General features: G+C 40.1%; 1 pseudogene; it reads right to left on the reverse strand.

Annotated features, from left to right (window-relative positions):
• Nucleotides 1-2,005: 2,005 nt before the first annotated feature.
• On the reverse strand, nt 2,006-2,124 carry LOC144629375 (5S ribosomal RNA; annotated as a pseudogene).
• Nucleotides 2,125-12,829: the final 10,705 nt, after the last annotated feature.

The following is a 12,829-nucleotide window of genomic DNA, read 5'->3' on the forward strand; positions in this document are numbered from 1 at the left end:
TTTTCGCAGTGTAAAATTTCACTATGTTAAAGAAATACCAGGATGTTAGTAGCCTTTTGGCGTTGGTGAAAATTGTTGCAGCATCTCAGCGCAAAAGACATCTTTGTCAAGATTTGTTGACAATGCCCGATTCCCTCTATGGCGCGCGCCTGCAGGGATTCACGGTAGTTGTATTCATCGTTGCTAAGTCTCGTGCATGGTTTGATGAATACATCTACCATGATTCCCTGCAGGCGCGCGCCATAGAGGGAATCGGGCATTGAAAACACCGACTCGGATTTGAAGGTGCACGCGCTGCACTATGCAAATGAGCTACTTATGTACGCGTCAGACTCTCCCTTAAAAAAACTTTTGCAAACTCGCCAAACAAACAGAAGCAATACGAAACTATCAACAACAGGGTTTGGTTATGATTAAGCATTGTTTGGGAAACTCTCAAATTAACTCGATACCAGACTAAAGAGCTTTCTTTCATAACTTTTCTTTACAGAACAAACGCAAGAGCTTACGCGTTCAACTAAAGCGAGCACGTATTATTATTCATTCACATCGCGAAATTGAAGTCTTGTTTTCGAAGCTGAAAAACTTACCTTTCCATTTGTTTAGAGCATAAAGCTACATATAAGAGCCGTGGATCTAATTCCCTGCCTTATTCCCTGCCATCGCTGTGAAAAATCTGCAAGACAATCTCACCACTCTCACCATTTGATCACGCAACGTGACAATATCCACGCGAGAGACCGCGACATGTGCGTGGATCCGCGCGTATAAATGGCGTCAGGATGGCGAGATTTGTTCTAAAAATAGAAAATTGTCCCATATCATAGGTGCGCGCGGATCCCAAGACTTACGGTCTCCGTCCCCGATTATGGCTCCTGGTGGAAGAAAAATTTGTCTACACGAGAAAAGGAAGTCAGTCCAGCGTCAATTTTGTGATAAAATGCATTATTCAGCGCTTGGTGCGATAATGTTTATTAAATTGCTCCTTTCTTTAAAAGCCAGGGAGTATTGTGTTTGGCAAAACAAATATTTCTATGATTTAACATATATTTTCAGGATTTTCAGAGTTGCTCGGAATGACCAAATATTTACAATCCCTAAAGAGAGAGCAAATAGGTACTGGGCGTTCGCGCCGTGGTTTATTAACGTTAATTTCACTAATGTAAATGTTAATTTTTTTTGCCTTTTCAATCCAACGTAAATTATCTCAAAATAAAGTTAAAGACTTTCTACTTTGCGAGATGACAAATAGTATTTGACCCAGATGACACTAAAACGTTTAAGCTAATATGTTGCAAATGCTGCAAAACAAAAGCAGAAACCGACACAGCGTAGGATGATTTTTTGAAGGTGTACTATGTTTCAGCTGGCTAGACCAGCCTTCTTCAGGAACAATGAGAATTTACACTGGGACGTGTTTTTATGTAGCGTATTTTCGTGATACCGGAAATACGTAAAACTAATGACTGTGTAAATTAAAGATAAGCATACGGTAAAATAAAATAATGAAATAACATAATCAAAGGAAACAATTAATATGTTTCTTCGCGGATGTTCAGACCATCGGGATCAATTGTTCTGCCTTTTTGAGTGGGGTGGGGTGGTACTCCCAGAAAAATTGGGAGGAGCCAGCTATGTCACAGGGATTTCCCAAGATGTTGGTCTAAACTGTTCTAATTTTAGTGGTAGGTAAAGAAAGCCATGAGAATCATTATCTTTGGAAAAAAAAAGAAAAGAAGGTATGAAACAAAGGGTAGATGGACTTCGTGCTGCTGACATTGCTGTACTTCCCAGAGTTCCTTTTCGGTCACGAATAAGGAAATTACACGTTTGTAAGCATAGCTCTATTCAAATGGTAGTTGCTCAGACTGCTGAAAAAATGATGGGAAACTTTCTTATTGAGAGTAAAGGAATAGGCTCGAAGTTTGCTGTAAATGTACACTTTCAGTTTTTTAATAATTATGTTGAAGGCAAAAATGTGAACTTAGTCAAAAACTGTCGCAAAAGTCTACAACACGGAGTATTCCCAAGCAGTCTCCCAGCCAAGTACTAACACCGCCCGACAGGACTTGGCTTCGGTGATCGGACGAGAACCGGCACTTTCCCTGTGGTGTGGTCGTAGACGAAGAAAGTAGTCGAAAGGTTGCTTACTTAAAGCAGCTATGTCACGGGGATTTCCCAAGATGTTGGTCTTAACTGATCTTACTTTAGTGGTAGGCAACGAAAGGCATGAGAATCATTATCTTTGGAAAAAAAGAAAAGAAGGTATGAAACAAAGGGTAGATGGACTTCCGTGCTGCTGACATGGCTGTACTTCCCAGAGTTCCTTTTCGGTCACGAATAAGGGAATTACACGTTTGCAAGCATAGCTCTATTCAAATGGTAGTTGCTCAGACCGCTGAAAACATGATGGGAAACTTTTTTAGTGAGAGTAAAGGAATAGGCTCGAAGGTTGCTGTAAATGTACACTTTTTAGGCGGTGACGCCTATATGTTGTCGCCCGTGGACGGGCAATGTTACGATTACTCCAACCGAGTAGCACTGGGAACTATGCACTTCGATTGTTTACTCAGTTTCGGTACGCCATCTTTGATTGTCATGGGTATGAATCGACTTAGAGCGTACATCATGCAAAACACGTTTGATTTCTACAGTGGAACGGAGGTATGGGGTCAGGAGAGAATGATGTACTGGATAATTGTGAGCTCGCTTACTGAACTTTTCAACCGTTGTACGTGTATTCATCAAAATCGGCATACGCGATAAGAATTTGACGAGTGAAAGCCGTTTAGTGGGCGCTTTCTTGGTGTTGTGGATCACCAAATGACGTCACCTTTATCATTCCACACTCTCTTACAGTTATCACCAATTGTACAAAATCACCACTAAAAATCTGTCGGTCAATTTGTTGGTACCGACAGACCAACAGTTTTTGCCTTAATTATTTGAGCCATCATATACGTGAACCTACAGACCGACAGACCGACAAAATGTGTCCCGTCAATTTGTCGGTACCGACAGTTTTTTGAATAAATCATTTAAGCCTTCATATACGTGAACCGACAGACCGACAAAATGTGTCGGTCAATTTGTCGGTACCGACAGACCGACAGTTTTTTGAATAACTTATTTAAGCCTTCATACACGTGAACCGACAGACCGACAAAATGTGTCGGTCAATTTGTCGGTGCCGACAAACCGACAGTTTTTGAGTAACTTATTTAAACCTTTATATACGTGAACCGACAAAATGTTTCGGTCAAATTGTCGGTGCCAACAAACCGACAGTTTTTTTAATAAATTAATTATTATTTGAGTCATCGTGCACGTAAACCGATGGCTGATAGACCGTCATATTGGCTTTTTTGTCAATAGCGTCTCCCCCTTCACCCAAGATTAAAAGGTTCTTTTTGTCAAATGTACTTTTTGTCAAAAATGTATGTTATCAAGGGTAGAAGCCAGTATTAACATTGAAATCTTTTTCTGCCTCCGACAACAAATCAAACTATCCACTTTGAGTCAATATAATCTATTTTTCACTCAGTTTACAACTTCAACATAGTTTTCTTAGCAACAACTTACATCAGATTGTTAAACTACTTATTACAGACAGCTACTTTTTCTCAACGTAGTTTCCTTAGCATCAACTTATTACAGACTGTTAAACTACTCATTACAGACTGCTACTTTTTCTCAACGTAGTTTCCTTAGCAACAACTTATTACAGACTGTTAAACTACTTATTACAGACTGTTCAGTTCTTTTTCTCAACGTAGTTTTCTTAGCAACAACTTATTACAGACTGTTAAACTACTTATTACAGACTGTTAAACTACTTATTACAGACTGTTCAGTTCTTTTTCTCAACGTAGTTTTCTTAGCAACAACTTATTACAGACTGTTAAACTACTTATTACAGACTGTTAAACTACTTATTACAGACTGTTCAGTTCTTTTTCTCAACGTAGTTTTCTTAGCAACAAGTTATTGCAAACTGTTTCTTTTTATTAAGATTAACGGTGTCAGCATACCCGCTTACGATACACAGTGTAACAATACGTTTTGGGTGAATTCATTCACGGAAAGGCATAACACTCCTAGTGATAATGAAAAAAGCCGATTTCAAGATAAGTGTAATATCAATTTACTTTTCACTTCTAATACTTTTTTTCCTTTTTCTGAAGGTGCCACGTGATCGCTCGAATGTAATTACTCGCTTTCTTCCTGCCCCTCGGTTACTAGCCGGCGGAAGATAGCGGCTTCTGCTTTTGGGAGCATGTTATCTTCACTGTTAAACTGCTCGGTGTAGGCTTCCACGTCTACCAGGTCATTCGCATCCGGCAGCCTATCGAGGGAAACTTTGCAAAAAACCTTTTTGCACGGCTCCCCTGCTGTGCAGAGTTCCAAATCCGAGTTCCTGAAGGGACTGCATTTCAGCTACCAAGTTTTCTGTTGATCGTATTCCTCGAGGCAGTCTTCGCATTTAATTCCTGGGCTTAACATATGGCCCGGGGTGCAGCAGGATCCTCCTCTTCAGCTCCTCGGGGTAATCCTGGAGTCTCTCGTCTTCCTTAAGCGTATTACAGCGCTAAATAAAAAAGAAGTTTAATTTAGCCTCTATTTTCAGTAAAGAATTTATATATATTGCATTGAGAATAGAGAAATATGACGCTCACTTAACGCGGTTTCTAAATGTTATTACAGTCAGACAAGTATGTATAATAATGTTCGAACCCATTCAAATTTTGTTGAATGTTTGTGTTCTTAGCTAAAGGCTATCATTAGCCTCGAAATTTGATTTGTGTCTGGGCTTCCTATTAAACGGTGGCATTCTACGATTGCACATACTTTTTCATAACAAGCTCTTTGGGCTGCTGTCAGCTCAACAGCTTGCGTCATAAATTCCGCGCTGATCACCATTGGCACCGTTGTCGGGATCGTTCCAGAAATCTCCTCTCCAAGAGCGAAGTACAACACATGTAAGTTTAACGCCAACCTGAGTACAGTCTTCTTATCCTTCGACAATTTCCCGTCAGTCCATTTTCTTTCTTTCCACTGTTCATTTAGCTTATCCGCTATCTCATTTGCGAACTTCCGGTACACGTCTTTTGCCTTCACAGACAGTGAAAAGCTTCAGTAAAGGAATATACACGTGAAAGCTTGACGTTGCTGTACAAATCAGATAGAAGTTCATTCCATTCGTCTATTTCTTCTTCGTGCAAGGCAACAGAGGGCGGCGTAGAAAGTAGAAGTCGGTCAGGGAATCCGTCGTTTCGGCTGGTTAAGTTAAGGCAAGTCTCTATAAAAGGCTCCGGTTGGCTGTAACCCCCGATGATGACGTAGGGGTTTTCAACTTCCATACGGTCACTGTTTCCGGTCACTCTTGACCACATGGTGCCATCATGGAGGCGACAAAACAATTGCCGCTCACCAGCTATCTCAACCTGCTTCTTCAGAACGCTTTCTAGAAACTTTCCAAGCTCTGAACTAATGAGTAGGGCGACTCCACCATGGCGCTCGTTCGACAGGTGGTCAAACAGGCCAGCCTGGGTGTAGCGGTCCACTATCAAATCGCGGAGCCTACATTCGTCAAGTGGCCGAGAAACCACGTCAAAGGCTGCTGATTTCCCAGCCCCTGGATCTGCGAGACACACGCTGTGAAGAATTGCACATTCTCTGTAGGTGGGCCTTACGATCAATTTCGTTTTTCCACCCAGGAGACCGGAGAAAACAGCAAGGAGTCCCGTAAAAAGCTGCTCAGGAGAGCTTGACACTGTGTCTCTGAACTTCCAGAAAATCCGCAATAGCCGGAGGAGCAACTGACTCCCAGTTTATGGCGCCAACCTTTTGGGTCTGGAGAATTGTTTCGTTAAGCTGCGCATTCACATTCCCCATACGGGGACGTTTAGAAGGACGCATCCCCGGGGACGCATCCTACCCAACTGAAAAAAAAAGTGCAACCAAAGTTACTAGCGTGACAGGGAGCGTGGCGTATACAAGAATGCAGTTCGTTTCAAATTTTCCTTCGCACAGTATTCATCCTCTGCTATATCCGAATATTTGTTTGATATTTTTTCGCTAAAAACGTAAACAACTTAATCGGAATACTCTGCTATTTAGCATCTCCTTGTAAACCAAGGTTAACAATATCACGAGTGTCGTCTTTCAGAGCTAACGAGTAGGTAACGTGCAAGAATAATCTTTCTTCGGCTCGAGTTATTATATTGCATAGTATGTATACACCATTGACCAGTTAAACTCCTGTAACATCTTGTCTTGCTTATTTCGTGTATTCTTACCTTTGCTCTAGTCTTGTCACCGAGCCGAGTGTACACTGAGAAACGAAATAAAGCGCCCAATACGAGCTCACACTGAAACTAAAAAGCCAGCAGCTCAAAGCACATCAGAAGAACGAAGCATTCAGAAAAGTGCGCCAAAAGTGATTCGGGACAATTGAAAGGCAGTTAACCAATGAATGTCAAGAATTCAAACCATACCAGTCTTCACGTGTATGCATATCAGGGACAATATTCATTGGGGGGTACTGGAACTGAAATTTGGGAGAAACAGCACCGCGTTGAGAAGTGTTCTTGGAAGTCATTTTTAAAGTTTATTTGATCAAATCGTACCTACATAACCTCCGTTAAAAAAAGCAAAACACGGTTTGAAATTGTTTATTGTTTGCAAAAATATCCTGAACTTTCCGCTGCAAATCGAATAGGCAACGGAAGTTTGAAAATTTTGTACCAGTTGTTAGTTTCGCTCATTTCCATCCATCATCGTATCAGTGGCGATCAGTGGCACACACTAACGGGAAGCCAACTGCAAACTACTAAGACTATCTTTTTAGGTTGGTTGGTTGAAAAAACTGAAAACCCTCACCATTATGCAGTGGTCATCATATAAACAGGGTTTTTTTTTCACAAATGTTCACTTCATTTAAAGCACGTTCATTTCATGTTCATTTCACCCTTTGCGGTTTCATGCCTGCCGCTGAATCAACCAATCACGAGCAACTGTTCTCACGCTGTATTCCTCTTTGACCTTTAACATTTGATTTGGTTCCTTTGACACTGGAAAGTAAAATGTGTCCTTTTGGTAAAGTCTCGTGGAAATGAAACGTTTTGTTTGGCAAGAGTTCGTCATATCACGTGAATGAGGCGCCATATATGATGTTGAGAATCAATCAGTTTGCCTTTGCTGTGTTTTCGCTGTTTGTCATTCCAGTAGCGCTGGGCGTCGATGACAAAATCTCCAGGTACATTCAGAATGTGATCGAACTGCACTCTACCACTCAGTTTGGGCCATACCCACTACCACTGCTAAGAAGTTGTGTTCCTGTGTCATCAGAAAATGGTGAAGATGTACTGTTGTGTAATTATCCTGTTATACTTATTTAGTATAATTTCAGAGGTGATTATAAGAATTGAAGCATTCTGATTGGTCGAGAAGCTCGGCTTATGAGGCTTTATTAAATTTTCAGCCACGGATATTGCATTTCTAGCATTCTGATTGGTTCACTCAATCCCGGTTGTCAGCTCGTATACCTTAGTTTGACCTTATTTGGAAAATGATTGCGTTACTTTTGCCAAGCTAAAATTTTTCTATGGGAAGCGACAGTTCCATCGGAAAAATGGTAAAAAAACATCAAATTTGGCGAACTTTATGAACAAGAAATAATCAGCGGTGCCTATCACAACCACAGAAATGCCATAGTAAAATTAAGTACGCAAAACAAAAGGATTGATGCGAAAAGTTTAATTAATAACACTTGTAAACGCACAACAAGAGCGAGTCAATAAAGTAGAAAAGCAGCAAATAATTTACGAAAGAACGGCAAACTGACACAGTTTCATTCAGTGTACGTCATAAAACTAGGCTCAGCACTTCCGTAAAGTTTGTTACCTTTCAATCTTGGTTTTGTCCTTTTATACTTCAACAAACCTGTTCCACTTTAAGCTGAATTTCGCTTCAAATAATATAGCAGTCTTGATGACAGCCGTGGAACCGTAAAGAAGTACAATGTATTATAAAACACTTGCTTCGTTCGACTTGCACAAGACTTGTAGTTTCCAGAAAAGCTTTTGCTTCGGATCTTCTCGTAAATCTTAACTGTTGTCACAATTTCCAGGATATTTAGACGACTTTAGAGGGGATTGTTCGAGAAAAATCTTGGAAAGAAAACTCTCTGGCTCGCTTTCCTCGTATGTTTCATTCAACTCAAGAAGTGAACACCGCGCCAGAAATTTTCGCGCCTCCTCATACTATCACTTCGTTTACATCAAAATGAAATGTCCAGTCGATTTAAACTTGTGAAGAATTTAATAAAACAATTATTCCATTCGCCCTTGTTGGATACGAGTCGTTATAGCCAACTCGGCGCTTCGCGCCTCGTTGGCTATTTACCACCTCGTATCCAACGCGGGCTCATGGAATAATTGTTAAATATTCACCCCGCGCGAGGTGATTATAGCTTTGAAGGCTAGGTTACTTAGCCACGCCACCTTTGACATCCAGGCAAGTAAACATGGCCGCTTTTGCTGAATGAAAATTTCTTTGATTTGAAAGAAACCCGTCCAAGTACTAGATATTTTAAACACTGGGAATTTTTCAAATTAACTACCAAGGCTTTTGGACCGAAAATATTTTCAAGAGATGGTTCTCAAGGCATTAGAAATGATCGTAAACACAGCGGTTTTGGCGATCGATGAGAAACTCAGTCAGATCGATTGAGCAAACATTATTTAGTTCTCTTCTCACCGGAGCTACTCATTTTCGAGAAGATTTCCACATTCGCTTAGAAGTCATCAACAATCATACAAAGGTACCGGACATCTATCTTTCTCATAGTGTTTGTTTTGTTCCGTTTTATTGCTTTAAGTAAATAAATTCTGATTGCAATCGATGAATTAAACTGGTTTACACCGTATGCAAGTGAACACTTAAGCTTAAGTTTGCTGTTTTCTTGTTTGCTATCGTTATTTTTTTAGTTCTTGATGATCACCTCTAAAAATTATACTAAAACAACCGGAGGTTCAGTTTCACTGGATTTTTCCCCATGGACTGAAATGCGGCGAGCAAAACTGTGGTGGGACACTAAAAGCGACCTTTTGGAATGATGGCTCTAGTGAAAGAAAGAATCCGAGAACTATTCATCATTGTGAAGAAATTTGCCTTATTGTTACTAGAAACTATGCATGCGGAAAAAATTCAAAGCACTGTTTTGGAGGAACACATCTGTCAATTTTGAAACAATTTCCTGATACAAATTTGATACCGTTTGTACTTTTACATAGAGCTGGAGTAACTAGAGATCTTTTATTCTAAATTCCGAAGCTTGTTATTGCAGGAATGTCGTTTCTAGAAATAGAACTGTTTTTAACAGAATTGCGGAGAGAACAGTACTTTTATCGCTATTTAGCAGAATTCTCAAGACAAAGCGACAAAGACATCACACTCGAATACGTTGACATTCCACTGAGTAATGATGTGCTTACTCATTTCTACATTGAGTACTTTAGAGAAAACGAAGAGTATTTCAATAGAGAAATGAGCGACTTGACCGCCACATGGCTATCCTGCGACCACACATTTAAGATTGCTAGTAACATTGGTTTGCTGCGTGGTGGAAAATGGATGAAGCAGTATGATTCTCTTTTTGCGGTGATGAACGAATTGGGTCAAGTCGTCACATGGCAATTCGTTTATGGTCAGTCATATTCAACGATAGAAACGTTATTGACTTCTTTAAAGAGCAAACTGGACAAAAAAGGGTGTACCTTACAAGGAATATGTATTGATAACTGTTGCCACTGGCGAAAAAAGGTATACAAGTAAAACTGGACATTTTTCATGCCGTTCAAAGGATTGGACTTGCCATGTGCAAGAAACACCCCTTTCACTGGAGATGTTTAAAGGATTTTTCACAGATATTTAGGCAAGCTGGAGACAATCGTGATGAACGACGTCAAGCAACACCCTCCTCGCCTGACATTATTCAGCGTAACTAAAATGAATTTCTCAGTAAGTGGAAAACCGTTAAGTACAAGGATATAACTGTTCTAACAGAAAAAAACACTCAAAGAAATTACCAAGCTGGAAAAGCACATAGAAAAAGGGTGTCTCTCTTATATTCCCAGTAGTATAGGACCCAACAAAAATGAAAATATGCACAGGTGAGTTTCAACTAAAACTTGCTAACCCTTTTAGAGCTACTGAGTTGATATATGTATATTTTTTTCTCTCTTTTGAGTTAAAAAAAGAAACATACGGCTAATTCTCCCTATCCCCGGTTGAAAGCCTATCTACCAGTACCTGTAGCCAAAAATACACCCGACTATAAGCCAAGGAAAGCAAAGGAATTTGATCTATTATGGCGTTTTAAGGCTTAATTGAATACTAGTAAATAAAGAAGGTATTTTCACGGATTAACACCGCCGTAACTCATTTCAAAATTCCAAAGTATACCACGGGAAAGCATTGTGTAAAAAGACCCGCTTATAAGCTTTCGAGCGGATATGAAATCAACAACAACAAACTTTATTTGCATGACTATAAATACCTTACGAAGTTGAACAACATAACTGAGTACTAGGTTATAAGCGAATTTTTGCGGTATTTTATGCCAGTACATTGACGATATGATATACAGATCTCTTAACCAGGACTTAAAGAAAAATAGAATTGGAGTGATGCTCGCCTTGGCTATTTTGTCGCAGTTCTTCTACTCTTGGAATCAACGTAAATCCCATACCACGCATGCTTCAAAGGGACTTATACCCCCTACTATTTCCCAAACTGAAAGGAAAGCACGTGGAAAGAGTCTGCATACCGAGAATGATGGAGAAACCTTTGGTATTGGAATTGATCGAAAAAATGTAACCGAGGAGAACGAAGCAAAAGCATTTCAATCAACCGAGTGCAACTCGGGAGATGTCATGAACATTCTCTTCCATATAAGAGAACAGAATTCTTCACATAACAGAGACGAAAGTGAACCATGTCAGGCACCTCTACAGCACAGTGTCCCCCTCGACGAAGAGTACCTGACTGATATTTTGTACCGAAGCGTGTGCATGTTAAGGATAGGAGAGACAATTTCTAATCTGTCGAAGTCCAACTCTTTTAAGTTTCGTGATCTAGGCTTTATGGACGACTTCTTAAAAACACTGCATGCTTCAGGAAATGATGAAAACGAGGAAAATGAACACCAGAGAAGGCTGGATTCTGTTTTAAAGAGTTATGGATTTTTAAGGCGTCCAAGGAAAAGGGCAAGGCATGATGCCCAGTTGAACAAACAAACCTCTCTTTCCTTTATGACACAGCGAGGAGAAAGGGTGAGGGAAGACGGCTGGACAAACATGGAACATTGTGTTTTTGTTCATTCGTTAAGATACATAGAAGAAACAGAGGGGTATACCATTAAAGCGCTGTATCATGTCTATAACACACTGGTCAAGCTAATTGAAGAAAGAACGGAGTTTGGTAGTATACGTTTGGTAAAGAAAACGGAAAAGGAACTGGTGGCAAAATACAGCCAGCACTGTAAAGAGGCTGCCCTTATTGAATCGTTAATGAAGTGATGCGCCTATTTACAATTTGTTGGCAAATGGACAGAATTAAAGACCTTTGGCCGTCTCTTTGGAAATATTGAAACTGTCGTTTCCAAACTTGCGTTTACTGTACAGTTTAAAAGGACGAGTAGCCTGTATTAAATGCATCTGTGGAATACATAACCGGCGATGTAACCAACTGTTTACTACATTAAAGCGGTTGATAATTATATCAAAGTTGGATTTTTCATGTGTTGCAGTAAGCGTACTGTGCTCTATAGTTAGAGACGTCGACTTAATGCTACACACATGTTGTTGGTGGTGTGTTACTGTAAAGAAAAAATTCTACGGATTGTAGAAAAAAGTTTTTATTTGGTGTTGAGTTACTGTAAAGCGCTTCCCGCACATTTTGTTTCTCTTTTTGAGCGTACGAAATAAATCATGTTCAGTCTTTCAGCCGTGTGCTATGATTTTGTTGTCCAGGGCGGTAACAATTTACTGAGGGAGCATAAAAAGGGCCCTGACAAATTCAACGAAATAGTGTCGATTTGTCGGTCAATTGTTTTGGCTACACGTGCACGATGACTCAAACTAATTGAGTAAAACTGTCGGTTTGTCGGTACCGACAAATTGACCGACACATTTTGTCGGTCTGTCGGTTCACTTATATAAAGACTCAAATAATAATTAATTTATTCAAAAAACTGTCGGTTTGTCGGCACCGACAAACTGACCGACACATTCTGTCGGTCTGTCGGTTCACGTATATGAAGGCTTAAATAAGTTATTCAAAAAACTGTCGGTCTGTTGGTACCGACAAATTGACCGACACATTTTGTCGGTTGTTGGTCTGTCGGTTGACGTATATGAAGGCTTAAATAATTAATTCAAAAAACTTTCGGTCTGTCGGTACCGAAAAATTGACCGACACATTTTGTGGGTTGTCGGTCTGTCGGTTCACGTATAGGAAGGCTTAGATGATTTATTCAAAAAACTGTCGGTCTGTCGGTACCGACAAATTGACCGACACATTTTGTCGGTTGTCGGTCTGTCGGTTCACGTATATGAAGGCTTAAATGATTTATTAAAAAAACTGTCGGTCTGTCGGTGCCGACAAATTGACCGACACATTTTGTCGGTCTGTCGGTTCTCGTATATGATGGCTCAAATAATTAAGTCAAAAACTGTCGGTCTGTCGGTACCGACAAATTGACCGACATATTTTTAGTGGTGATTTTGTAACGATTGGTGATAACTGTAAGGGAGTGTAGAATGAT

The sequence above is a fragment of the Oculina patagonica genome, chromosome 10, assembly GCF_052425735.1.
Source record: "Oculina patagonica isolate OP01 chromosome 10, crgOcupat, whole genome shotgun sequence".
In the NCBI taxonomy this organism is placed as follows: domain Eukaryota; kingdom Metazoa; phylum Cnidaria; class Anthozoa; order Scleractinia; family Oculinidae; genus Oculina; species Oculina patagonica.